This window comes from Heterodontus francisci, chromosome 5, assembly GCF_036365525.1.
Source record: "Heterodontus francisci isolate sHetFra1 chromosome 5, sHetFra1.hap1, whole genome shotgun sequence".
In the NCBI taxonomy this organism is placed as follows: domain Eukaryota; kingdom Metazoa; phylum Chordata; class Chondrichthyes; order Heterodontiformes; family Heterodontidae; genus Heterodontus; species Heterodontus francisci.
The window spans coordinates 35,409,540-35,435,215 of NC_090375.1; the positions used below are offsets into that span (position 1 = coordinate 35,409,540).

Below are 25,676 nucleotides of genomic sequence, written 5' to 3' on the forward strand. Positions count from 1 at the left end.
ACCTGCAGGTAGGAGTGTCCTCTGGGACAAAGGGGAGATTAGCAAAGAATCCTCCCTCACAATCAGAAAAAAGAAAACCACCCATCCCCTAAAATCAAAAGCCTTTGCATGGCTCAGCAGGTGGTAGCCCCCCCAAGTAGCGAAAGGAAGACAGGAGGTCAGAGAGACAGGGCAGTGGTGGGAGACGGACCCCAGTTTTCCTGAATAGACCTGCCCACTACTGACTCTTTTGGGAAATAATTACCTCAGCAGGAACAAAGACCCTAGGCAGCCTGCAAATGGGCAAACGGAAGAGAAACTGCCCCCCAAAAAAACACGTTTATTGGGATGCCAGAAAAGGGGAGATTGTAATACGTTTTAGGCTTTATGAATGAATGAGAGAAATGCATGGGTTTTTTCTATATCTTCTATTTTGTCTCAACCCTTTTAATTAAAAGCGCATTTCTCAAATCTCATTTCATTCCGGTGGGTGTGGAGGGGTCATACAGGCCCCCACCTGCCGAGCATAAGGCACATCAATTTCGCTAGATGGATATTAAATTTCAAACTGTTGAAGTGAAGAAAGGACTTGCCTTAAAAAAAGCCAGATCTTGGCTGGAAATACATTTGCATATTAACAGACAGTGCTTGGAAGGGACAAAGAACCATTCCCCGACATATTGAACCCACATTGGACTTTTGATCATCTGACATTGAAAGTGGGGGGCTCGCATTCCAGGTTGACTCCTAAGATGGCCGAATACACAAACGGACATGGTCAAACCAGCGAGTCACATGACTAACCTGCTGGGCAACCTGAGTTTTTTGAATTTGTACAAACAGTTTGGGTAGAAAGCAGAATGCTCATGGACTGAGCAGATCTCTCCTGGCTGGCTCGCCACAGCCTCTCCTGTCTGCCTGCTCCCATCTCTCTCTCATGGAACTCCATATCCACTAAAGATACATGAAACTCGAGAGAAAAGTCTCCTACGGCGAACAAGGTTTAAGAATAATACTGGGCCCCAACGAAAAGCAAGATCTATCTACAATAAAAAGAACACTACAGTGAGCTCTAAGAACTGTAACAAAAACTTCTCAGATATTGCCTCAAACTTTTCCACTTTATTTCTTCTGCTTTTTTTTGTCTCTATCTGCATGTGTATATCACGTGTGCATGCTAGCATGGGTGCGTCGTGTAACGGTAGGCATTAACCGAATTAGAGTTTAATAAAATTTCACTTTTCTTCTTTAAACCTGGGAAAACCTGTCGTGCTGGCTTCTTTACCTTATAATTGAAAAGCGGTGACAAAGGTGTCACCAAGGGGAAGCTGAAAACACAGTCTGTTTAAAATTAAACCCTGTTACAGTCAGACCAGGTAAAGGCGGAGAGGGATCCCTAGACACCTTTCTCACCTGGTCGTAACGCTAGTATAAACTTTATGATACTATGATCACTCTTACCCAAGTGCTCCCAGACAGAATTTGGTCCACTTGGCCCACCTCATTTCTCAGCACCAGATCCAGAAATGCCTCCTTTCGATGTTGGACTGAAAACACACTGATTAAGGAAGTTTTCCTGAACACATTTCAGAAATTCCTCCCCCTCTTTACTCAATTGATATTTGGGTAATTGAAGTCCTCCAATATCATAGTTCTTGCACATCTGCAGATTTGCTCCTCCATATTTTCACTATTTGGAGGTCTCCAGGATACCCCTTGCAATGTGATTATACCCCTTTTTGCTTCTCAACTGAACCAAATGGATTCTGTCTTTGCTTCCTCAAGGACATGCCCTCTTTCCAACACTTCAATGTCTTCTCTAATCAGGATTGTCACCCCACCTCCTTTTTTTCCTTCTATCTCTTTTCTGAACATTTTTTATCCTTGTATATTGAGCGCCATGTCCTTGCCATTTTTAAGCCACATCTCCATTACTGCCACTACATCATATCCCCATACCGCTATTTGTGCTTGTAGCTCACCAACCTTATTCACCACACTTTGTGCATGTACATACATGCATCGTAATCCTGTCTTTGCATCCCTTGTAGCCCTTCTCAGTCTGCTCCTATCTAATATAGAACTACTCCCTTCTCGAATACATTATACACCTTATTCCTCTTTTCTACTTCTATATGTTGGTGCCCATCGCCCTGCCAATTTAGTTTAAATGCTCTCCACAATGACGTTGGCCCCAGTCCTGTTAAGGTGCAACCTGTCCCTTTTGAATAAGCGCCTCCTACCCCATATCTGGTCCCAATGCCCCAAGAATCTTAGCATCAGAGCAGTAGGAGGCAAAGGGGAGATTCAAGGGGTTCAGAGTAAACATATTGCCACGAAGAAAAAGGGTGAGCCGGCCAAATCTAGAGCCCCTTGGATGTCAAGGAGCTTACAGGGTAAAGCAAAAAAAGAAAGCTTATGTCCGACACCTTGGACTCAACACTACAGAAAGCCTCGAGGAGTATAGAAAGTGAAGGGGTGAAATCAAAGAAGAAAATTAGGAAGGCAAAGACAGGGCTTGAAAGAATATTGGCAAGTAAAATCAAGGTGAACCCAAAGATGTTTTATCAATACATTAAGAGTAAGAGGATAACTAAGGAGAGAGTAGGGCCCATAAAAAGACCAAAAAGGTAACCTATGTGTAGGGGCAGAAGATGTTGGTATTGTTCTTAATGAATACTTTGTGTCTGTCTTCACAAAAGAGGGTGACGATGCAGATATTGCAGTTCAGGAAGAGGGCTGTGAAGTATTAGATGGCATAAACATAGGGAGAGAGTAAGTATTAATGGGATTAGCATCCTTGAAAGATGATAAATCACGAGGGCTGGATGAAATGTACCCCAGGCTGTTAAAAGAAGCGAGAGGGGAAATAGCAGAAGGTCTGACCATCATTTTCATGCATCATTGGTTACAGGTGTGATGCCAGAGTATTGGAGAATTGCTAACATTATACCTCTGTTTAAAAAGGGAGCGAAGGATAGACCGAATAATTACAGGCCAGTCAGTCTAGCCTCAGTAGTGGGCAAATTATTGGAATCTATTTAAGAGACTGGATAAACTGTCACATAGAAAAGCACAGGTTAATCAAGGATAGTCAACATGGATTTGTTAAGGGAAGATCTTGTCTGACCAACTTGATCAAATTTTTGAAGTAACAACTAAGATAGATGAGGCTAGTGCAGTTGACGTGGTCTACATGGATTTTAGCAAGGCTTTTGACAAGGTCCCACATGGCAGACTGGTTAAAAAAAATACAATGGGATCCAGGGAAATGCAGCAAGGTGGATACAAAAATGGCTCAATGGCACAAAGCAAAAAGGTAATTGTTAACAGGTGTTTTTGCAACTGGAGGGCTGTTTCCAATGGCGTTACGTAGAGATCAGTAATGGGTCCCCTGCTTTTTGTGGTATGTATTAACAGTATGGACATAAATGTAGGGGACATAATAAAGAAGCTTGCAGATGACAAAGATTGGCAGTGTGGTAGATAGCGAGGAGGACAGCTGTAGCAAGATATTGATGGTTTGGTTAGGTGAGTAGAAAAGTGGCAAATGTAATTCAACCCGGGAGAAGTGTGAGGTGATGCATTTAGGGAGGTCAAACAAGGAAAAGGAATACATCATTAAAGGGAAAACAATGAAGTGTAGAGCAAGTGAGGGACCTTGGAGTAAATGTCCACAGTTCCCTGAAGATAGCAGGACAGGTCGATAAGGTGGTTAAGACGACATATGGAATACTTTTCTTTATTAGTCGGGGTTTAGAATATAAGAGCAGGGAGGTTATGCTGGAACTGTATAATTCATTGGTTAGGCCACAACTTGAGTACTGTGTGCAGTTCTGGTCACCTCATTACAGAAAGGGTGTAATTGCACTAGAGAGGATATAGAGGAGACTTACGAGGATGTTGCCAGGATTGGAAAAATGCACCTACAAGGAAAGATTGGATGGGCTGCGGTTGTTCTCCTTGAAATAGAGAATGCCGAGGAGAGAACTGATCAAAATGTACAAAATTTTGAGGGGCCTGGAAAGAGTGGAGGTGAAGGGCCTATTCACCTAAGCAGAGAGATCAGTGACTAGGTGGCATAGATTTAAAGTGATTGGTAGAAATACTAGATGAGAGTTGATAAAAAATGTTTTCACCCAGAGGGTGGTGGGGGTCTGGAACTCACTGCCTGAAAGAGTAGTGGAGGCAGAGACCCTCAACTCATGCAAAAGGTATCTGGATACGCACCACAAGTGCCGTAATCTGCAGGGCTACAGACCAAATGCTACAGGGTGGGATTATAATGGGTGGATTTTTTTTCAGCCAGCACAGACATGATGGGCCAAATGGCCTCTGTGCCTTAAATTTTCTATGATTCTAACCTGAAGCCCTCCCTCCTGCACCATACTTCAAGCCACACACTGATCCTCCCCATCTTAATTCTACTCTCACTAGCACATGGCACTGCGAGTAATCCAGAGATTACTACCTTCAAGGTTCTACTCGAACTTACCTAGCTCCTGAAAATTTGACCACAGATCTCAATACCTGCCCTTGCTATTTCACTGGTACCAACATGTACCACAACTTGCAGCTCACTCCCTTCCCCCTGCAGAATATCCTGCACCCTCTCACTGATGTCCTTTACCCTGGCACCAGAAAGACTCCGACACTTCCTGGCTCTTCCAACTCTTTTGAATGGCCACCCACCAACTATGCTGAATATCACTTCCTGTGGGCTGACCACCTCCTGGAATGTATGATCCAGGAAATTCGCCTGCTCCTTAATGATCTGCAGTGATTCCAGCTGCCCCTCAAGCTTGGAGACCCTGAGCTCAAGATGAAGCAGCTGAAGACACTTCCTACAAACGTTACTCAAGACATGTTGAGTGCCCTGAAGTTTGCACATGGCACAGAAATTGCAAGCAACAGGTCACAGCTGCCCAGCCATGATGTTAAAAAAAACTCTATTCCCTCTAACAATCTATTGAGTACCCTGTTCAAACTATTATTTTTAATACCTCTAGACCTGCTCTGTACTTATACTCTTAAGTATAACACTAAGTGATTTAATAACAATTGAATTTGTTTAACTTCTCAGCTCCTAATTTGAACCAATACTCTAGTTTAGAGAGAGCAGAGAAAAATACTCACCAACCAACCACTTAACCTCTTCCCTGTGACGTCGCACTGTGGTGATTTACTTTAGAATGCAGCCAGTCGACTCTGAAGCCGTGCACCTCCCCCTCAGCCTTCTCCTTTAATCCTCCTAGCGTGGCGCTGTGCTCTCCCCTTTGGTCCACTCCTTTATCCTGCCACTATAGAGCTGTGCTCTCCACCTCGGCATACTCCTTTTTCCCGCCACTGTCCCACTTTCAGTACTCTCAAAATGCACCACCTCTCATTTCTCTGTTAAATTTCATCCGACATCAATCTGCACAATGCACTAACCTGGCTACATCCTCGAAGTTGCTTGCACTCCTGTTCTCAGTTAACAGTTTCATATTTGTGTCATTTACAGACCTCCTGTCTGAAAAACATTGATTATTGCACTTTAGCCAACATCTCATTCTTTAACAGATGTAAAACATAGAAAATAAGAGCAGGAGTAGGCCATTCGGCCCTTTGGGCCTGCTCCGCCATTCAAAAAGATCATGGCTGAATGTCTAATTCAGTATCCTGTTCCCACTTTCTCTCCATATTCCTTGATCCCTTTGGCATTAAAAAATATACTTATCTCCTTCTTGAATATATTTAATGACTTGGCCTCCACTGCCTTCTGCGGTAGAGAATTCCACAGGATCACCACCCTCTGAGTGAAGAAATGTCTCATTTCGGTTCTAAATACCCACCCGTATTCGGAGACTGTGACCCCTGGTTCTGGACTTCCCAGCCATCGGGAACATCCTCCCAGCATCTAGCTGGTCTAGTACTGTTAGAATTTTACAGGTTTCTACGAGATCCTCTTTCATTCTTCTAAACTCTAGCGAATATAGGCCTAGTCGACACAATCTCTCTTCATGTGTCAATCCTGCCATTCTAGGAATCAGCCTAGTAAATCTTCTTTGCACTCCCTCCATGGCAAGAACATCCTTCCTCAGATAAGGAGACCAAAACTGCACACAATACTCCAGATGTGGTCTCACAAGGCCCTGCATAACTGAAGACATCCTTGCTCCTGTACTCAAATCCTCTTGCAATGAAGGCCAACATACCATTCGCCTTCCCAATTGTTTGCTGCACCTGAATAATTGTTTTCAGCGACTGGTGTACAGGTCTCAATGTGCCTCCCCCTTTCCCAATCTATCACCATTCAGATAATAATCTGCCTTTCTGTTTTTACAACCAAGTGGATAACCTCACATTTATCCACATTATATTGCATCTGCCATGCATTTGTCCACTCACCCAACTTGTCCAAATCAGATTGGAGCCTCTTTGCATCGTCCTCACAGCTCACAGTCCCTCTCAGCTTTGTGTCGTCTGCAAACTTGGAAATGTTACATTCAGTTCCCTCACCCAAGTCATTAATATATATTGTGAATAGCTGGGGCTCAAGCACTGATCCCTGCGGTACCCCACTAGTCACTGTCTGCCACCCGGAAAAAGACCCGTTTATTCCTACTCTGTTTCCTGTCTGTCAACCAATTCTCAATCCATGCCAGGATATTACCCCCAATCCCATGTGCTTTAATTTTGCACACTAACCTCTTATGTGGGACCTTATCAAAAGCCTTCTGAAAATCCAAATACACCACATCCACTGGTTCTCCCTTATCTATTCTACTAGTTACATCCTCAAAAAACTACAGTAGATTTATTGAATAGGATTTCCCTTTCATAAACCCATGCTGACTTTGTCCAATCCAGTTTATGCTTTCCAGGTGTTCTGCTATCACATCCTTTATAATAGACTCTAGCATTTTCCACACTACTGATGCAAGGCTAACTGGTCTTTAACTCCCTGCATTTTCTCTCCCTCCTTTTTTAAATAGTAGGGTTACATTTGCCACCCTCCAATCTGTAGAAACTGCTTCAGAATCTATAGAATTTTGGAAGATGACCACCAGTGCATCCATTATTTCCAGGGCCATTTCCATTAGTACTCTGAGATGTAGATCATCAGGCCCTGGGGATTTGTCAGCCTTTAACCCCATTAATTTCCCTAGTACTTTTTTTCTTTAAAAAGTAATACAGATTTCCTTCAGTTCCTCCCTCTCATTGGACCCTTGGTTCCCTAACGTTTCTGGGAAGTGATTTGTGTCCTCCCTTGTGAAGACAGAACCAATGCATGTGTTTAATTGTTCTGCCATTTCTTTGTTCCCCATTGTAATTTCCCCCGTTTGACCGTAAGGGACGTACATTTGTCTTCACTAATCTTTTTCTCTTCACATATTTATAGAAGCTTTTACAGCCAGTTATTATGTTCCCAGCAAGTTTACTCATACTCCATTTCCCCCAGCTTAATCAAACTCTTCGTCTTCCTTTGCTCAATTCTAAACTGCTCCCAATCCTCAGACTTAATGCTTTTTCTGGCAATTTTATATGCCTCCTCTTTGGATCTAATACTATCCCTAATTTCTTTTGTAAGCCACGATCGAGCCACCTTTCCGGTTTTATTTTTGCGCCAGACAGGAATGAATAATTGTTGTAATTCATGCACACATTCTTTAAATATTATCCATTGCCTATCCACTGTCAACCCTTTTAGTAAAGTTCCCCAATCTACCATAGCCAACTCGCGCCTCATATTTTCGTAGTTTCCTTGATTTAGATTCAGGACCCTAGTTTCGGATTCAACTACTTCACTCTCCATCTTAATGAAGACTTCCACCATGTTATGGTCGCTCCTCCCCAAGGGACCCCGCACAAGATTTTAATTAATCCTTTCTCATTGCACAATACCCAGTCTAGGATAGCTTGTTCTCTAGTTGGTTCCTCAACAATTGGTCTAAAAAAATCCATCACGTACACACTCCAGGAAATCCTCCTCCACAGTATTATTGCTAATTTGGGTTGACCAATCTATATGTAGATTAAACTCACCCATGATTACAGTTGCACCCTTATTGCAGGTGTCTCTAATTTCCTGTTTAATGCCTTCCCTTACATCTCCACTACTGTTTGGGGGCCTATAGACAACCCCCACCAACGTTTTCTGCCCCTTGGTGTTTCTTAGCTCCACCCATACAGATTCCACATCATGATTTTCCGAGCCAATATCCTTCCACACTATTGCATCGATTTCCTCCTTTACTAACAACGCTACTCCACCTCCTTTCCCTTTTTGCCCGTCCTTCCTAAATATTGAATACCCCTGGATGTTCTGTTCCCATCCTTTGTCACCCTACAACCATGTCTCCGTAATCGCAACTATATCATAACCTTTTATATCTATTTGCGCTGTTAACTCATCGACCTTATTGCGAATGCTCCGTGCATTAAGACACGGTGCCTTTAGACTTGTCTTTTTAACATAGTTAGTTATCTTAACTTTATTTTGCACGATGGCCCCATTTGTTTCTCACCCTTGTTTTCTCTGCCTTCCACTTTTCCTTCTTACCTTTCTGTCATTCATTTCTATCCTTGTTTTTCCCTCCGCTGTCTCCCCGCTCAGATTCCCATCGCCCTGCCATTCCAGTTTAAACCCTCCTCGACATCAAACATCACCCCCCCCCACCCCCGAGGAAATTGGTCCTGGTCCTGCCCAGATGTAACCCGTTCAAGTTGCACTGGTCCCACCTTCCCCAGAACCGGTCCCAATGTCCCAGGAATCTGAATCCCTCCCCCCAGCACCACTTCTCCAGCCACGTATTCATTTGATATATCCTGCTATTTCTGCTCTCGCTAGCACATGGCACTGGCAGTAATCCTGAGATCACTACCTTTGAGGTCCTACTTTTAAATTTATGCCCTAACTCCCTATATTCAGTTTGTAGAACCCCATCCCTTTTTTTTTAAACCTATGTTGTCGGTACCGATATGTAGCACGACAACTGGCTGCTCGCCCTCCCCTCTCAATGCCCTGTAGTCACTCAGACATCCTTGACACTAGCACCAGGGAGGTAACATACCATCCTGGAGTCTCTTCTGCGGCTGCAGAAATGCCTGTCAGTTCCCCTTACGATTGAATCCTCTATCACTCTAGCCCTGCCATTCTTCTTCCGCCCCTCCTGTGCAGCAGAGCCACCCATGGTGCCATGAACGGCTCTTGCTGCTTTCCCCTGAGCCATCACCCCCAACAGTATATAAAGTGGTATATCTGTTAGAGAGGCAGGATTCTAGTCCTCTCACAGAACTTCCAAATCCAACAATGGTTTAAAAATCATAGAAGTCAGGAAATAATAGATTTTAGATTTAGAGATATAGCACTGAAACAGGCCCTTCGGCCCACTGAGTCTGTGCCGACCATTAACCACCCATTTATACTAATCCTACACTAATCCCATATTCCTACCACATCCTCACCTGCCCCTATATTCCCCTACCACCTACCTATACTAGGGGCAATTTATAATGGCCAATTTACCTATCAACCTGCAAGTCTTTTGGCTGTGGGAGGAAACCGGAGAACCCGGAGGAAACCCACGCAGACACAGGGAGAACTTGCAAACTCCACATAGACAGTACCCAGAATTGAACCCGGGTCGCTGGAGCTGTGAGGCTGCGGTGCTAGAGGCTATCAGCATTCTGAAAGGTGTACCAATAGGCACCAGTGAGTCTTCTAGTTTCAGTACCTCTTTTTGTTGGCACTACTGTGGAAATCCTGTGACATTGATCACAAGTCGTGGGAGTCAGTTGCTGGTGTTCGCCAGAGCTAGCGGACAGCCATAAAGGCGGGGCTAAAGTGTGGCGAGTCGAAGAGACTTAGCAGTTGGAAGAAAAAAAGAGAGGCGCGCAAGGGAAGAGCCAACTGTGTAACAGCCCCGACAATCAAATTTCTCTGCAGCACCTGTGGAAGAGCCCGCCACTCCAGGCGCTGCTCCACACACCACTGACTACCTCCAGGCACTTACCCATTGTCTCTCGAGATAAGGAGGCCAAAGAACTTCCTGAAGTAAAATTATTCTATTTAATTTCTCCAAATCCTCCTTTTGTACACTTTAATTCCCACTACCATATCCATGAAAAATAAAAAGTACACATTTAGTATCTCTGCCATCCCTTCATCCTACAAAAAAGATTTTCTCTCATTTCTTTAGCTAATCCTTTGCTTTGTATTTATAAAATCATTATTTTCCTTTATGTCCTGTCATATACCTTTAGCCTCCTTTTGCTTCTCCTCCATTTTTCCATATTTTTTATTTATTCAGTGATACAGCACTGAAACAGGCCCTTCGGCCCACCAAGTCTGTGCCGACCAACAACCACCCATTTATACTAACCCTACAGTAACCCCATATTCCCTACCACTGACCACCTCCAGGCGCATATCCATTGTCTCTCGAGATAAGGAGGCCCAAAAGAAACAGTAACCCCATATTCCCTACCACTTACCTACACTAGGGGCAATTTACAATGGCCAATTTACCTATCAACCTGCAAGTCTTTGGCTGTGGGAGGAAACTGGAGTACCCGGTGGAAACCCACGCAGTCACAGGGAGAACTTGCAAACTCCGCACAGGCAGTACCCAAAATCGAACCTGGGCCCCTGGAGCTGTGAGGCTGCGGTGCTAACCACTGCGCCACTGTACTTGATTTTCTTGCCTTATAAGCCATAGGTTTTTCATATGCTTCGAAGACCCATTTTGACAGCTCTACTCGTCCAAGGATTTCCAGTTGTTGCTTCACTCATTTTACTTCTTTTGGGAATATCTAGTTTTCACCTCAAGCCTGCTGAAATATTTCCCATTGTCTTATCATCTGCCATTTCTTCTCTTAATTTATCTAGGCTACTTCCAATCCCCTTTTCAGCCACATACCTTCAATTCACATACAGGAATCAGTTCCAAGACAAAAATCTTAATGTCATGTTTTTGCATCCGATTCACGCAGATACTGGATTTCAAACTGCTGCTCACAACCCAATTGAAAATACCGAATAAAGCAAGCACCAAACTGGTCATTGGATTTTTAAAAACTAGAACTGCCACTGAATTACTCAATGAGATGCAGCTATTCTGCTGTGAAATACATTGCAGACAGGTAAATGCAAAATTTTAAAATGTATCCAGTACAGTAAAACAGCCAAAATGCCAGATTAACAGCACTGCAAAATTTTAGCATGCTGGCCAGCTCAAATTCTCAAGCTCCCTCAGCACTTCTTATCTTTGTGTTCAAACATACTGCAGAAATTTCACACAAGAACAAAGTGATGCCGAGGTCAGAACTATCTCGAGATTCTCATGTTAAAAAGTAGAATGATAAACAGGGATAGAAGTATGCTGCAAAAAAAAAAAAAATGTATGATGTACAATACCATGAGATAATCTCAATTCAATTCTACCCATTGCAGATGCTGAGCAATACAGATAAAAGCCAAAAAAGACCCTGGGTTTGAAAGAATAACTGCGCCTTCTTGCATGTCCCTCAAGTCACCTGTAACAGTAAAATAATGAAAACCTTTCCTTTCAAGCCACAATGAAGCATTTACTTAAATCAACACTAACTGAGGAATTGCTAAATCAAAAGAAATACAAGGTCCATCTAATTTGTCCTGTATCATCTTGCTAGTCGCACGATGCAGTGATATGGTGGTGTTGATCATCAATTAGTTACAGGCCCAGACATAATGCAAGAAAAATTTCAATAGAGGAGAGCTTTGGTAGCGATAAGTCAAAGTAAACTATTTCTCCCAAGTATACTATATACTTTACCACCTCATTCCTCAAATGACTCACCTGCTGTATCCCAAAAATTTTATAAATTAAATTTCTTTCAAAAAATACCTGAATGATTCAACATTAATTGCTTTCATCATCTCCCTTGGGAGCTTGTTCTATAGACTGATCACTTGCTCACTGAAATTTGTGCTCAATGTTGGCCTTTTGATACATTTCACCATCTGATTTGCTTTGCTTATTGCCATCAAGCATTGGCAATAAGCTTACTGTCAATCAGGATCCCCACATCTCTTTCATTTTCCATACACATTATTTTCTTTTACGTGGGCTCAATAGGCCCTTCCTGGACTTTTTGTCCCCATGTGAAGCACTTTGCATTTTTCAACATGTGCCACCTGTCTGCACAATTCCCAAATACATTCAAATTCAAAGCTCTTGGAAAATGGACCACTAACTACATGCAAAAACCATTGCAATAAACATAAGTCGCAGATTTCTAAAATGAGTGTTTTAATGCTCACAGTTGATCAGGAGGTTACAGTACATCCACAATTTCTATAGCCTTGAGAAAATTTCCTGCATAATTTCCAATAATGGTTATATTACACCCTTGCCAATTTGCAGGCCAAACAATTCCTTCCAATTCTGGAGAGCAGAACTGAAATTAGGTCATCGACTATTATAGCATGACAGCACGCGATACGCTCAGATCATCAAATTCAAAGAGCTCAACAAAAGTACATTTTGTTCAAAAACAAAAACTCGACAAGAAAGACCCATCCGTAGCTCACTCAGGAAGTTAAGGAAAGTATTAGACTAAAAGAGGCTTCCAATGTTGCAAAAAAATAGTAGCAAGTCTAAGGATTGATTGGGTGTGTTCTAGAAACCAAAGGGCGACCAAAAAGTTGATAAAAAAGGAAAAATAGAATGAGTAAGCTAGCCAGCAATATAAAAGCAGACTGCAAAAGCCTTTATAAAGTACATAAAAAGGAAGAGTAGCTAAAGTAGACATTGATCCCTGAGAGACAGAGACAGGAGAAATCATGTGGAATGAGGAAATGGCAGAGGCACTGAACAAATATTCTGTGTCTGTCTTCACAGTAGAAGATACAAGTTTTATACCAGAAATAGGCAGTAAACACAGGGCTAAAACAAGTGAGGAAATTAAGGATATTGATATCAGCCGAGAAAAAGTATTGGAGAAACTTGGACTAAAATCTGACAAGCCCCCGGGACCAGATGGCCCACATCCTAGGATTCCAAAAGAGATAGCTGCAGAGATTGTGGATGTGCTGGCTATGATTTTCCAGAATTTCTTAGATTCAGGAAGGGTGCTGTCAGATTGGAAGTTGGCAAATATTACACCACTTTTCAGGAAAGGAGGTAGAGAGAAAACAGGGAACTACAGGCCAGTTAGCCTATCATTGGGAAGATACTGGAAATTATTAAAGAAGTCTGAACATTGCATTTGGCAAAGCATAGTATGATTAGAACAAGTCATCATCATTTTACTAAAGGGAGATCCTGTTTGACAAATTTTTCTTTGATCATGTAACGAGCAGAGTTGCCAAAAGGGAACCAGTAGATGTAGTATGTCTGGATTTTCATAAGGCATTCGATAAGGTACCACGTAAAAAATTAATAGGCAAGATAAGGGCTCATGTTGTTGGGGGTAATACATTAGCGTGGATAGAGGATTGGTTAACAGACAGGAAGCAGAGAATGGGCATAAATGGGGCATTTTCAAGTTGACAGGCAGTGAATAGTGGGGTGCTGCAAGGATCAGTGCTGGGGCCTCAGCTATTTACACTATATTAATGACTTGAATAAAGAGAGTAACGTATCTGGGTTTGCTGATGATGCAAAGCTTGGTGGAAAGGTAAGCTGCAGGGAGGACGTAGAGAGGCTGCAAAGAGATATAGACAGGTTAAGTGAGTGGGCAACAAGATGGCAAACGGAGTATAATGTAGGGAAGTGTGAAGTTGCTCACTTTAATCATAAAAATAGAAAAGTAGAATTTTTTTTTTTATAAAAAAAGGTGTGAAACTGGTACGTGTTGATGTTGAGACTTGGGGTACTCGTACAAGGAATGCACAAAGTTAACATGCAGGTGCAGCAGGCTATTAGGAAGGCAAATGCCATGTTGGCCTTTATTGCAAGGGGATTGGAGTACAGGAATAAAGCAGTCTTACTAAAATAATACAGGGCTGTGGTGAGACTGCACCTGGAATACTGTGCAGTTTTGGTCTCCACATTTAAGAAAGGATATACTTGCTCTGGAGGAGTGCAGCGATTGACTAAATTGGTCCCTGGGATGAGGGGCTTGTCCTATGATAACAGGCCAAGTAAACTGGGCCCATATTCTCTGGAATTTGGAAGAATGAGAACCGATCTAATTGAGACATACAAGATTCTGAAAGGGCTTGATAGGGTAGAAGCTGAAAGATTGTTCCCGCTGTTCAAGGAATCTAGAGTATGGGGACACAGCTTCAGGATAAGGGTCCAATCGTTCAGGACAGACTAGCAGAAATTACTCCACTCAATCTTTGGAATTCTCTACCCCAGAGGCTTCATCATTGAATACATTAAAAGGCTAGGATCAATAGATTTTTGGTCTCACAGGAAATCAAGGAATATGGGAAGCGGTCAGGAAAGTGGATTTGAAGCCCAAGATCAGCTATGATCATATTGAATGGCCGAGCAGGCTCGATGGACCACATGGTCTACTTCTACTCCTATTTCTTCTGTTCCTGTGTTGTGTTACTAACATCTGGGGGCTCATGCCAAAGTTGGGAGAACGGTCTCACAGACTTGTCAAGCAACAGGCTGACAGCCATTGACTGAATCATACCTTACAATGTCCCAGACACCGCCATCACCATCTCAGGGTATGTCCTGTCCCACCAGCAGGACAGACCCAGCAGCGGTGGCAGCACAGTGGTGTACAGTCGGCAGGGAGTTGCCCTGGGAGTCCTCCACATCGACTCAGGCCCCCATGAAGACACATGGCATAAGGTCAAACATGGACAAGGAAACCTCCTGCTGATTATGGCCTACCGCCCCCACCTCAGCTGATGAATCAGGACTCCATGTTGGACAGCACTTGGAGGAAACAGAGGGTGGCAAGGTCGCAGGATGTACTCTGGGTGGGGTATTTCAACATCCATCACCAAGAGTGGCTCGGTAGCACCACTACTAAGCAAGCTGGCCAAGTCCTCAAGACATAGCTGCTAGACTGGGTCTGCGGCAGGTAGCAAGGGAACCAAAAGGGAAAAAACAAACATACTTGACCTCGTCCGCACCAATCTGCCTGCCGCAGATGCAGCTGTCCATGACAGTATTGGTAGGAGTGGCCACCGCGCACAGTCCTTGTGGAGATTAAGTCCCGTCTTCACATTGAGGATATCCCCCACCATGCTGTGTGGCACTACCACCGTGCTAAATGGGATGGATTTCGAACAGATCTAGCAATGCAAAACTAGGTATCTGTGATACTGTGGGCCGTCAGCAGCAGAATTGTACTCAACCACAATCTGTAACCTCATGGCCTGGCATATCCCCCACTCTAAAATTACCCTCAAAAGCCAGGGGATCAATCCTGGTTCAATGAAGAGTGCAGGAGGGCATGCCAAGAGCAGCACCAGGTATACTTCAAAATGAGGTGTCAACCTGGTGAAGCTACAACCCAGGACTACTTGCGCGCCAAACTGCGTAAGCAGCATGCGATAGAGTTAAGCGATCCCATAACCAACTGATCAGATCTAAGCTCTGCAGACCTGCCACATCCAGTCGTGAACAGTGGACAATTAAACAACTAACTGGAGGAGGTGGCTCCACAAATATCCCCACCCTCAATGATGGGGAAGCCCAGCACATCAGTGCGAAAGACAAGGCCAAAGCATTTGCAACAATCTTCAGCCAGAAGTGCTGAGTGGATCATTTATCTCTGCCTCCTCCTGAAGTCCCCAGCATCACAGATGCCAGTCTTCAGCCAATTCAATTCACTCCGCGTGATATCAAGAAACGACTGAAGACACTGGATACTGCAAAGGCTATGGGCCCGGACAACTTTCTGGCAATAGTACTGAAGACTTGTGCTCCGGTTTCCTCCCACCACCAAAGACTTGCAGGTTGATAGGTAAATTGGCCATTATAAATTGCCCCTAGTATAGATAGGTGGTAGGGGAATATAAGGACAGGTGGGGATATGGTAGGAATATGGGATTAGTGTAGGATTAGTATTGATGGGTGGTTGATGGTCGGCACAGACTTGGTGGGCCGAAGGGCCTGTTTCAGTGCTGTAACTCAAAATAAAATAAAGAACTTGCCGGGCCCAGAGCCAAGCTGTTCTAGTACAGCTATAACACTGGCATCTACTCAGCAATGTGGAAAATTGCCCAGGTATGTCCTGCACACAAAAAAAGCAAAATCCAACCCACCCAATTAACACCCTATCAGGGTACTCTCAAATCATCAGTAAAGTGATGGATGGTGTTGTCGGCAGTGCTATCAAGCAGCACTTGCTTAGCAATAACCTGCTCACTGACACTCAGTTTGGGTTCCGCCAAGGCCTCTCAGCTCCTGACCTCATTACAGCCTTGGTTCAAATATGGACAAATCAGCTGAACTCCAGAGGTGAGGTGAGAGTGACTGCCTTTGACATCAAGGCAGCATTTGACTGAGTATGGCATCAAGAAGCCAGAGAAAAACGGCTGGGAATCAGGGGGAAATTTCTCCATGGGTCGGAGTCATGCCTAGCACAAAAAGTTGTGGTTGTTGGAGGTCAATCATCGGAGCTCCAGGACATCACTGCAAGAGTTCCTCAGGGTAGTGTCCTTGGCCCAATCATCTTCAGCTGCTTCACCAATGACCTTCCTTCAATCGTAAGGTCAGAAGTGGGGATGTTCGCTGATGATTGCACAATGTTCAGCACCATTCGCAACTCTTCAGATACTGAAGCAGTCCGTGTAGAAATGCAGCAAGACCTGGACAATATCCAGACTTGGGCTGATAAGTGGCAAGTACCACTTGCACCACACAAGTGCCAGGCAATGACCATCTCCAACAGAGAATCTAACCGCCTCCCCTTGACATTCAATAGCATTACGATCCCCGAATCCCCCACTAACAGCCTATGGGTTACCACTGACCAGAAACTGAACTGGAGTAGCCATATAAATACCATGGCTACAAGAGCAGGTCAGAGGCTAGGAATCCTACAGCGCGTAACTCACCTCCTGACTCCCCAAAGCCTGTCCACGACCTACAAGGCACGAGTGAGATGGAATACTCTCCAATTGCCTGTTTGGGTGCAGCTCCAACACTCAAGCAGCTAGACACCATCCAGGACAAAGAAGCCCACTTGATTGGCACCCCATCTACAAATATTCACTCCCTCCACCACCGACACACAGGGCAACAGTGTGTTCCATTTACAAGATGCACTGCAGCAAAGCACCAAGGCTCCTGAGACAGAACCTTCCAAACCAATGACCTCTACCTACTAGAAGGACAACTGCAGCAAATGCATGGGATTACCACCACCTGCAAGTTCCCCTCCAATCCACACATCATCCCGACTTGGAACACTCGCTCCATTCCTTCAGTCACTGGGTCAAAATCCTGAAATTCCCTTCCTAACAGCACTGAGTGTACCTAACCCACATGGACTGCAGAGGTTCAACAAGGCAGCTCACCACCACCTTCTCAAGGGCAATTAGGATTGGGCAGTAAATGCTGGCCTAGCCAGTGACACCGACATCCCATGAACGAATAATTTAAAAAAAGTAAATTTCATCCCAACACAGAACGTTTAAATATTTGTGTTTATCAAGTAGAGATTTGAACAATGAAATCCTCTTAATCCATTAGATTTAATTAAGGGAAGGCTATTTGCCTGTTTTATGATTTGAAGAAAGCTCCTACATGTGCAGTTGATATATTAAAATTCATGTCTGTCTACACTTTGAATGTAAATTGCCTACATAAACTGGTTATAATTATGCCCTTCAACTTATGGTACTGCTGTAGCATGTGTTTGCCAAGTCCTAGCCCCTCAGCCTGCACAGGGAAATTCTCATTTTTGCCACTCCAACAAATTTATAGTAACAGTTATATAAAAGAAATGTATGATTCCAAAATGACGACTGAATTATGCTTGCTTGCCTGCCCTCTAATCCTATTTCCCCTTAAAGCTACATTTGGTCTCAACTCTGTGTGCAATGCCATGGGAATATTACTAGTGTGTGTGTTTTTATTATATCTGGAAAACACACAGTTAAGTACCAGTCATATTTCTATGGAAAAGCAGAATTGGCAGGTTAGCAAATGGATAACTGCGAGCAGTTTTCAAGGTTTCAACAGAGGTATTCAAAATGACAAAGGTATCTGAAGTGGCAGGCAATAGTGCAGGACAAATGTCTCAAAACACTAAGATCTATGACGTTCTTGAAGCACATCGTTATCTATCTTGAATTCAATGTGAAATATATTCAGCATTCCACATAAAATGCATTCAAGATTTACCAAACAACTTTTTTTCTTTTCAAAAGATCAACAGATACACCTCTGGACGAAGAGCCCTGGGAATCTGAGCAGCTCAAAAGCAAATGGGGATTGGCAAGACTATAAGCAGTCTATGCATGGAAAGAGATGGAGTGTTGTTCCACCATTAAATAGCAATTTGCAAGATAGGTACCAATATACACAATATACTTGGAAATTTCTTTTACCATTTATTTGAAAGCTCTGAGTTAATCTCACCAATAGATGTTCTGCACTGAGTGGTGCATCTGGTCTAGATGTTAATTACCATGATCCTGATCTTTGAAGGCTATTAGAGTCATACAGCACAGAAACAGGCCCTTCAGCCCATCGTGTCTGTGCCGGCCATACAGCACCCAACTATTCTAATCCCATATTCCTGCACTTAGCCCGTAGCCCTGTATGCTATGGCATTTCAAGTGCACAGTGGCGCAGTGGTTAGCACCGCAGCCTCACAGTTCCAGGGACCCGGGTTCAATTCTGGGTACTGCCTGTGTGGAGTTTGCAAGTTCTCCCTGTGTCTGCGTGGGTTTCCTCCGGGTGCTCCGGTTTCCTCCCACATGCCAAAGACTTGCTGGTTGATAGGTTAATTGGCCATTATAAATTGCCACTAGTATAGGTAGGTGGTAGGGAAATATAGAGACAGGTGGGGATGTGGTCGAAATATGGGATTAGTGTAGGATTAGTATAAATGGGTGGTTGATGGTCGGCACAGACTCGGTGGGCCAAAGGGCCTGTTTCAGTGCTGTATCCCTAAACTAAACTAAATACTTCTTAAATGTTGTGAGGGTTCCTGCCTCCACCACCTCTTCAGGCAGTGCGTTCCAGATTCCAACCACCCTCTGGGTGAAACAATCTTTCCTCAAATCTCCCCTAAACCTCCTGCCCCTTACGTTAAATCTATGCCCCCTGGTTCTTGATCCCTCCGCTAAGGGAAAAAGTTTCTTCCCATCTAAGCTATCAATGCCCCTCAATCTTGTACACCTCAATCATGTCCCCCCTCAGCCGTCTCTGCTCCAAGGAAAATAACACTAACTTTTTCAGTCTCTCTTCATAGCTGAAATGCTCCAGCCCAGGCAACATCCTGGTGAATTTCCTCTGTACCCTCCCCAGTGCAATCACATCCTTCCTATAGTGTGGTGACCAGAACTGTACACACTACTCCAGCTGTGGCCTAACAAGCTTTTTATACAGCTCCATCATAACCTCCCTGCTCTGATATTCTATGCCTCGGCTAATAAAGGCAAGTATCCCATATGCCTTCCTAACCACCTTATCTACCTGTGCTGCTGCCTTCAGTGATCTATGGACAAGTACACCAAGGTCCCTCTGACTTTCTGTACTCCCTAGGGTCCTACCATCCATTGTGTATTCCCTTGCCTTGTTAGTCCTCCCAAAATGCATTACCTCACACTCCTCAGGATTAAATTCCATTTGCCACTGCTCTGCCCATCTTACCAGCCCATCCATATCTCCCTGTAATCTAAGGCTTCCCTCCTCACTATTTACACTACCACCAATTTTCGTGTCATCTGCGAACTTACTGATCATACCTCCTATATTCACATCAAAATCATTAATGCACACGACAAACAGCACGGGTCCCAGCACCGATCCCTGTGGTACACCACTGGTCACAGGCTTCCAATTGCAAAAACAGCCCTCGACCATTACCCTCTGCCTCCTGCCACTAAGCCAATTTTGGATCCAGTTTGCCAAATTGCCCTGGATCCCATGGGCTCTTACCTTCTTAAACAATCTCCCATGCAGAACCTTATCAAAAGCCTTACTGAAATCCATGTATATTCCATCTATTGCTTTATCCTCATCTACACATCTAGTCACTTCCTCGAAAAATTCAATCAAGTTTGTTAGACATGATCTCCCCCTGACAAGGCCATGCTGACTATCCCTGATTAATCCCTGCCTCGCCAAGCAGAGATTAATCCTGTCACTCACAATTTTTTCCAATATTTTCCCAACCACTGATGTTCGACTCACTGGCCTGTAATTACCTGGTTCATCCCTACTACCCTTCTTAAATAATGGTACCACATTTGTTGTCTTCCAGTCCTCTGGTACCTCTCCTGCGGTCAGAGGGGATTTGAAAATTTGTGTCAAAGCTCCTATCATCTCCTTTCTTGCCTCACATAACAGCCTGGGATACATCTCATCAGGGCCTGAGGATTTATCCACTTTTAAGCCTGCTAAAACAGCTAATATTTCCTCCCTTTCAATGTTAATATGTTCAAGTACATCACAATCCCCCTCCCTGATCTCTACACCTACATCGTCCTTCTCCATAGTGAACACCGATGAAAAGTAATCATTTAAAACCTCAACTATGTCCTCCGGCTCCATACAAAGATTACCACGTTCGTCCCTAATGAGCCCTACCCTTTCCCTGGTTATCTTCTTACCCTTAATACACTTATAAACACCTTGGAATTTTCCTTTATCTTGCCCGCCAGTGTTTTTGCATGCCCCCTCTTCGCTCTCAATTACTTTAAGTGCCACCTTACACTTTCTATACTCTAGTGCATACGCTGTTTTCAGCGCTTGGGATCTGCCGTAAACCTCCTTTTTTTTTTCCTGAGCCAATGCTCTATACTCCTTGACATCCAGGGTTCCTGGGCCTGTTAGTCCTACCCTTCACCTTAATGGGTACATGTTGACTCTGAACTCACTATTTCCTCTTTGAATGACTCCCACTGATGTGATGTAGACTTTCCTACAAGTAGCTGCTCCCAGTCCACTTGGGCCAGATCCTGTTTTATCATTTGAAAATCGGCCTTCCCCCAATTCAGTACCTTTATTTCTGGTCCATCTTTGTCCTTTTCCATAACTACCTTAAATCTTACCGATTTATGGTCACTATCCCCGAAATGCACCCCCACTGACATTTCTACCACTTGACCGGCATCATTCCCTAGGATTAGGTCCAGTACTGCCCCTTCCCTTGTAGGACTTTCTACATACTGGCTCATAAAGCTCTCCTGTATGCATTTTCAGAATTCGTCCCCTTTTAAGCCTTTTGCACTAAGACCATCAGTTAATATTGAGGAAGTTGAAATCCGCTACTATTATTTTCTCACCTCTGAGATTTGCCTACATATCTGCTCCTCTGTTTCTTCCTGACTGTTTGGAGGCCTGTAATAGACACCCAGCCAAGTGATTGCCCCCTTTTTAAGTTCTACCCAAATGGTTATTATTTGTGATGAAATGATGCATTCAAAGAAAGTTCGCACGTGGGAAGTGATCTACGAATTTGTACCTTTTGTTGCAAAAATGCATAAACTGTGACGTGTGTTCAGTAAACTGATTCATTAAATACAAGTCAACAAGTTTGTTAACAAAACATAGTTACCTAGTAATTTACAAAAAAGAATATGGTAGTCATTGGCATACAGCAGCTCAGAAAAATTCAAACTCTTATTTTATGGGAGTCCAGGAATGTTGTAACTATTATTTTGGAGATTTAAATGATTGGAATTGCAAATTCAAAAGTTAGGGGTCAAAATTCTGTTTTTATTGCAAGGAATTAATGCGTTTTCACCACGTTTTGTGGAATGTTTGTGATTCCCTTCATTTTCTTGTGAAAAGAGCAAATGAGCTTTCTTGATCATTCAGCAAATAAGCACTAACAGCAAAGCATAGTTACTAAATTACTACAGCGAGTAATCATTTTGTAGAAGACTGCAGTGTGCGCCCACAATTAAAAATGTCAGATTATAATTTGACAATATGCTAAAAATTACTAGTTTCCTCTAGAGCTTTCCCACAACTAAAGGACAACTAAAATGTGGGAATAAAAGCAGAAAGTGCAGGAAATACTCAGGTCAGGCAGCATCTGTGGACAGAGAAGCATAGTTAACAATTCAGGTCTGTGACCTTTCATCAGAAATCATCACAGACCTGCAACATCAACTCTGCTTCTCTCCCCACGGATGCTGCCTGACCTGCTGAGCATTTCCAGTACTTTCTGCTTTTATTTCAGATTTCCAGCATCTGCAGTATTTTGCTTTTAAAAATGTGGGTATTTTGTATTATACTGCCTGCTCTCTCCTGCTATAAAGGCACATCCACCCTAGCGAAGGCTGCTTGTTGAGTAACTATAGATTCTTAACAAGGCAAATTTATTTTCTACAAAAGCAAAATACTGCAGATGCTGGAAAGCTGAAACAGAAAATGCTGGAAATATTCAGTTCAGACAGCATCTGCGGAGAAAGAAAGAGAGCGATAATGTTTCAGGTCGATGACCTTTTATCACAGCTTGTTTTCTATATGATTGAACTTCCCATTATAAAGTGAAAAGTATTGCTAAGTACCATAAATGCAGAGTTAAAATTGCAAAAAGATTTGTTTTTGTAAAACCTTACATCATAATAGCCAATACTCTAAGTTGACAAATATCAAATAACCCAATTGTCTATATTTAGCACTGATCAGTTCAATTGAGTGTTATTCATTAAATACAAAAAAGTTTAAAAAGTGGGGATTTTTTTTTTCAAAGCTAATATTCAAATCAAGTTACAATGGAAAAGCCCAGAGGCAGTTTTCCCCATCTGCATTAAGCGAAGGTCTAGCATTGAAGTTTGCAAGTACAGGACACTATCAATGCCAAGTACAACAGGACACAAGATATATTGTTTCCTAATTTAGTGGTTAGGTAATGCCAAATTGGGGTTTTAATAGTCTGTATATTGCAGGGGGGAAAAAATTGAGGAAGTTTGAGGTCCCAGGAAAGAAACCCTCTGCGCCCCATTTATAGAACACTGCCTCTAACCCCCGCAAAAGACCAGTTCATGTGCATTTGCTGCATTTACACAAAAGAATGTGCTGGTGCAGACTTGCGCTCAAAAATTTAGGCAGAGCATGATTCAAGGTCACCTGATATTGGCAGAACTGACTATTCTTCAGTCTGTTGATTTCCTTTACCATTCTCTTTTCAATTTTCCTATCAGTCTCAGTACCCCCACCCCACATATTCAGAAGTACTAAGCAGCTGCAACGATCTTCCAATGGGCAAACCCCTGTTCTGCATAAGTATGGAAGAGGAGCAGCAGACGCAGTGAGGCACCATGACAGAACACAGCAGCCTACTTGTTATAACCCCTACGTGTAGCGCTGTACTTGCTATTTGGTACATTTTGGTATGGTCAAATGAACGCCACAGGAAATTTGGGGGCAAGTTCCATCAACAAGATCACTGTAGAAACCAGAAACTTTAAGCCTAAATAGGATTGAAGAAATTCCGAGACTTTGCTCCATCTAATGTACCACATGGGGATAAATCTCCTCAGGAGTTCGGTCATAACCGCAGCAGACGTTATGGCAGCTGATTAGAAATTTCTTCACTGATTCTCCCAATGATAGTCTGATTGAAACTTGAAGGCGAAATGTAATTTATATTGGTGGAAAACTGGAAATTTCTATAAAGATGCAGAGCACCGACTATTTAAATACTAGAGTGAAGAGAAAAATGCCTAAAGAGGTACAAAGTACAATCTCTGAAGCAGCAGCATACCAGAATTGGATTTCGAAAACTGAGGCAAATGAACCAAGGCATTTATTGCAACAGTTAAAAAGTGGCGAGGGGGGGGGGGGGAAAAGAGTAAATTCCACATCAGCAATTTATGAGTCAGTAGACTGTGGTTCCACAGTTGGTCTACCAAAATATGTTACTAATGCATTACTGGACCACTTTTAGTGGAAGCCAAGGCAGAAAATGGTCACAGACCTCAACTGCTGGGTTAGCAAAAATTACAACACTATTACCTTTTAGCAATTCTGAAGCATAAAGATAACCATTAACCACCAATGAATCTTCCTACCCAAATTACAGCACCTGGGCTAGGTTTAAATTATAGCGTCTGAACTGTGCCACCCAGTTGTAATTTTATTTTTCACAGCCAGCAAACTATACTTTGACACAAAAGGGGAAAAATGAATGAGCATCCAGCCTCAACCAATTACACGGACTAATTTTTGGGATCTCAGAACTGCGATGGCGATCTCAGAACTGCGATGGCACAACTAAGCAATAACATACAGCAAACCTAAAGTTCTGTTTCTTTCATTTGTACTCATTAGTCCTTAGCACGTTCTTAAACTATGTTTTTCGAATGAGACATTAAAACAAGGCATCCTCTGCCTTCTCAGATAGATGTATAAAGATCCCACGACACTATTTGAAGAAAAGTAGGTGTTCTCCTGGCCAAGATTTATCCCTCAACCACTATCCCTGGTCATTGTCACTTGGGTGTTTGTAAGAGCTTGGAGGCCTTTTTAAACTTGTATCACAGATCTGAAGTACTGGATTAACCCAAAAGCCTTCAAATTGAATTTATGTTATGGCAGGTGTCACTACTTCCACTCTCAATATGCTGTGCCACTTGCCTCTAGCAGGTCAAGAGCAGTCGCTGGTTCTGCCACCACCAAACGCGCTAGGTCAGAAAGTAGCGATGCGTTACATTTACTGGCTCAGACCCTAAACTAATTAGGTTAGTTAAAGAACCCCAGGGTGCACATACCTTTATTTCTTTTTAAAATAAGTTGCCATCCTACTATAGATTGGCAAATAATAAACTTCTGGAGTTCCTTTGTGGTCACTACATACTTCCACAGCTAGACTATGGCTGGAATTTTACACCCCCCCCCCGACCCAAAGAGCAGGCTGGTGGCTGGGGGTGGGGGCGTAAAATGGAATGGGAGGCTTGGGGGGGCTCTTCCCAACCCACCCTAGGCCAATCAAGGGCTTTAAGTGGCCAACTGACAGCCACTTAAGGGCCTCTGCCCACCGCCACAAGGATTTTACTGTTGGCAGGCAGGTGGCCCAGGCCTGGAGAAAAGCGGCGACCTTCTGACGATCTGGGGGCCCTCCTGATCGGGTACCCTGCGCCCAGAGGGCAGCCCCCAATGGCCAACACTCCCTACCACCCACCCCCACCCAAAATCAACGCCTCCTGCCTCGCCAGGGCTCAGCCGATCACCCCCAGCAAAGCCCCAAAAACCTATTCCTTTGCAGGTCGTCCTTCCTCTCATCTTTAAACTGGGTGCAATCCCAGCAGTGGCCACCACTCCCAGTGGCACAGCTGGGACTAAGAGCTGCCAGCACACTGATTGGCCGGCAGCACTGCAATGTACAGTTTGATGGCTCCAGTTCCGACTGTTTCGGAGTGAAGAATGGAGTGAAACCAAGTTGTATCCTAGCCCCAGCTCGGTTTGGCATCTTTTCTATGCTCCTGACCTTCCCTGCAGATATGGAAGCAGTCTACTTGCATACTAGGTCAGATGGCCAGCTCTAGCATCTCCCAAGGCTGAAAGCAAAAGACAAAAAACAGAGCACACCCTGATCAGAGAATTCCTCTACGCTGATGTTGCACTAGT

The 25,676-nt window shown here is 43.5% G+C and overlaps 1 protein-coding gene across 2 annotated transcripts in view; it reads right to left on the reverse strand.

Annotated features, from left to right (window-relative positions):
* LOC137369810 (protein tyrosine phosphatase type IVA 3-like) overlaps positions 1 to 25,676 on the reverse strand; it is a 246,789-nt gene that overhangs the window by 197,368 nt on the left and 23,745 nt on the right. The window contains exon 2 of one of the 2 annotated variants that reach the window (XM_068031347.1): positions 5,413 to 5,491. The exons of the other annotated variant lie outside the window; for it this stretch is intronic. The gene's annotated coding sequence lies outside the window, so the exon portion shown is untranslated. The remainder of the gene's footprint in view (positions 1 to 5,412; positions 5,492 to 25,676) is intronic. 2 annotated transcript variants of the gene reach the window in all.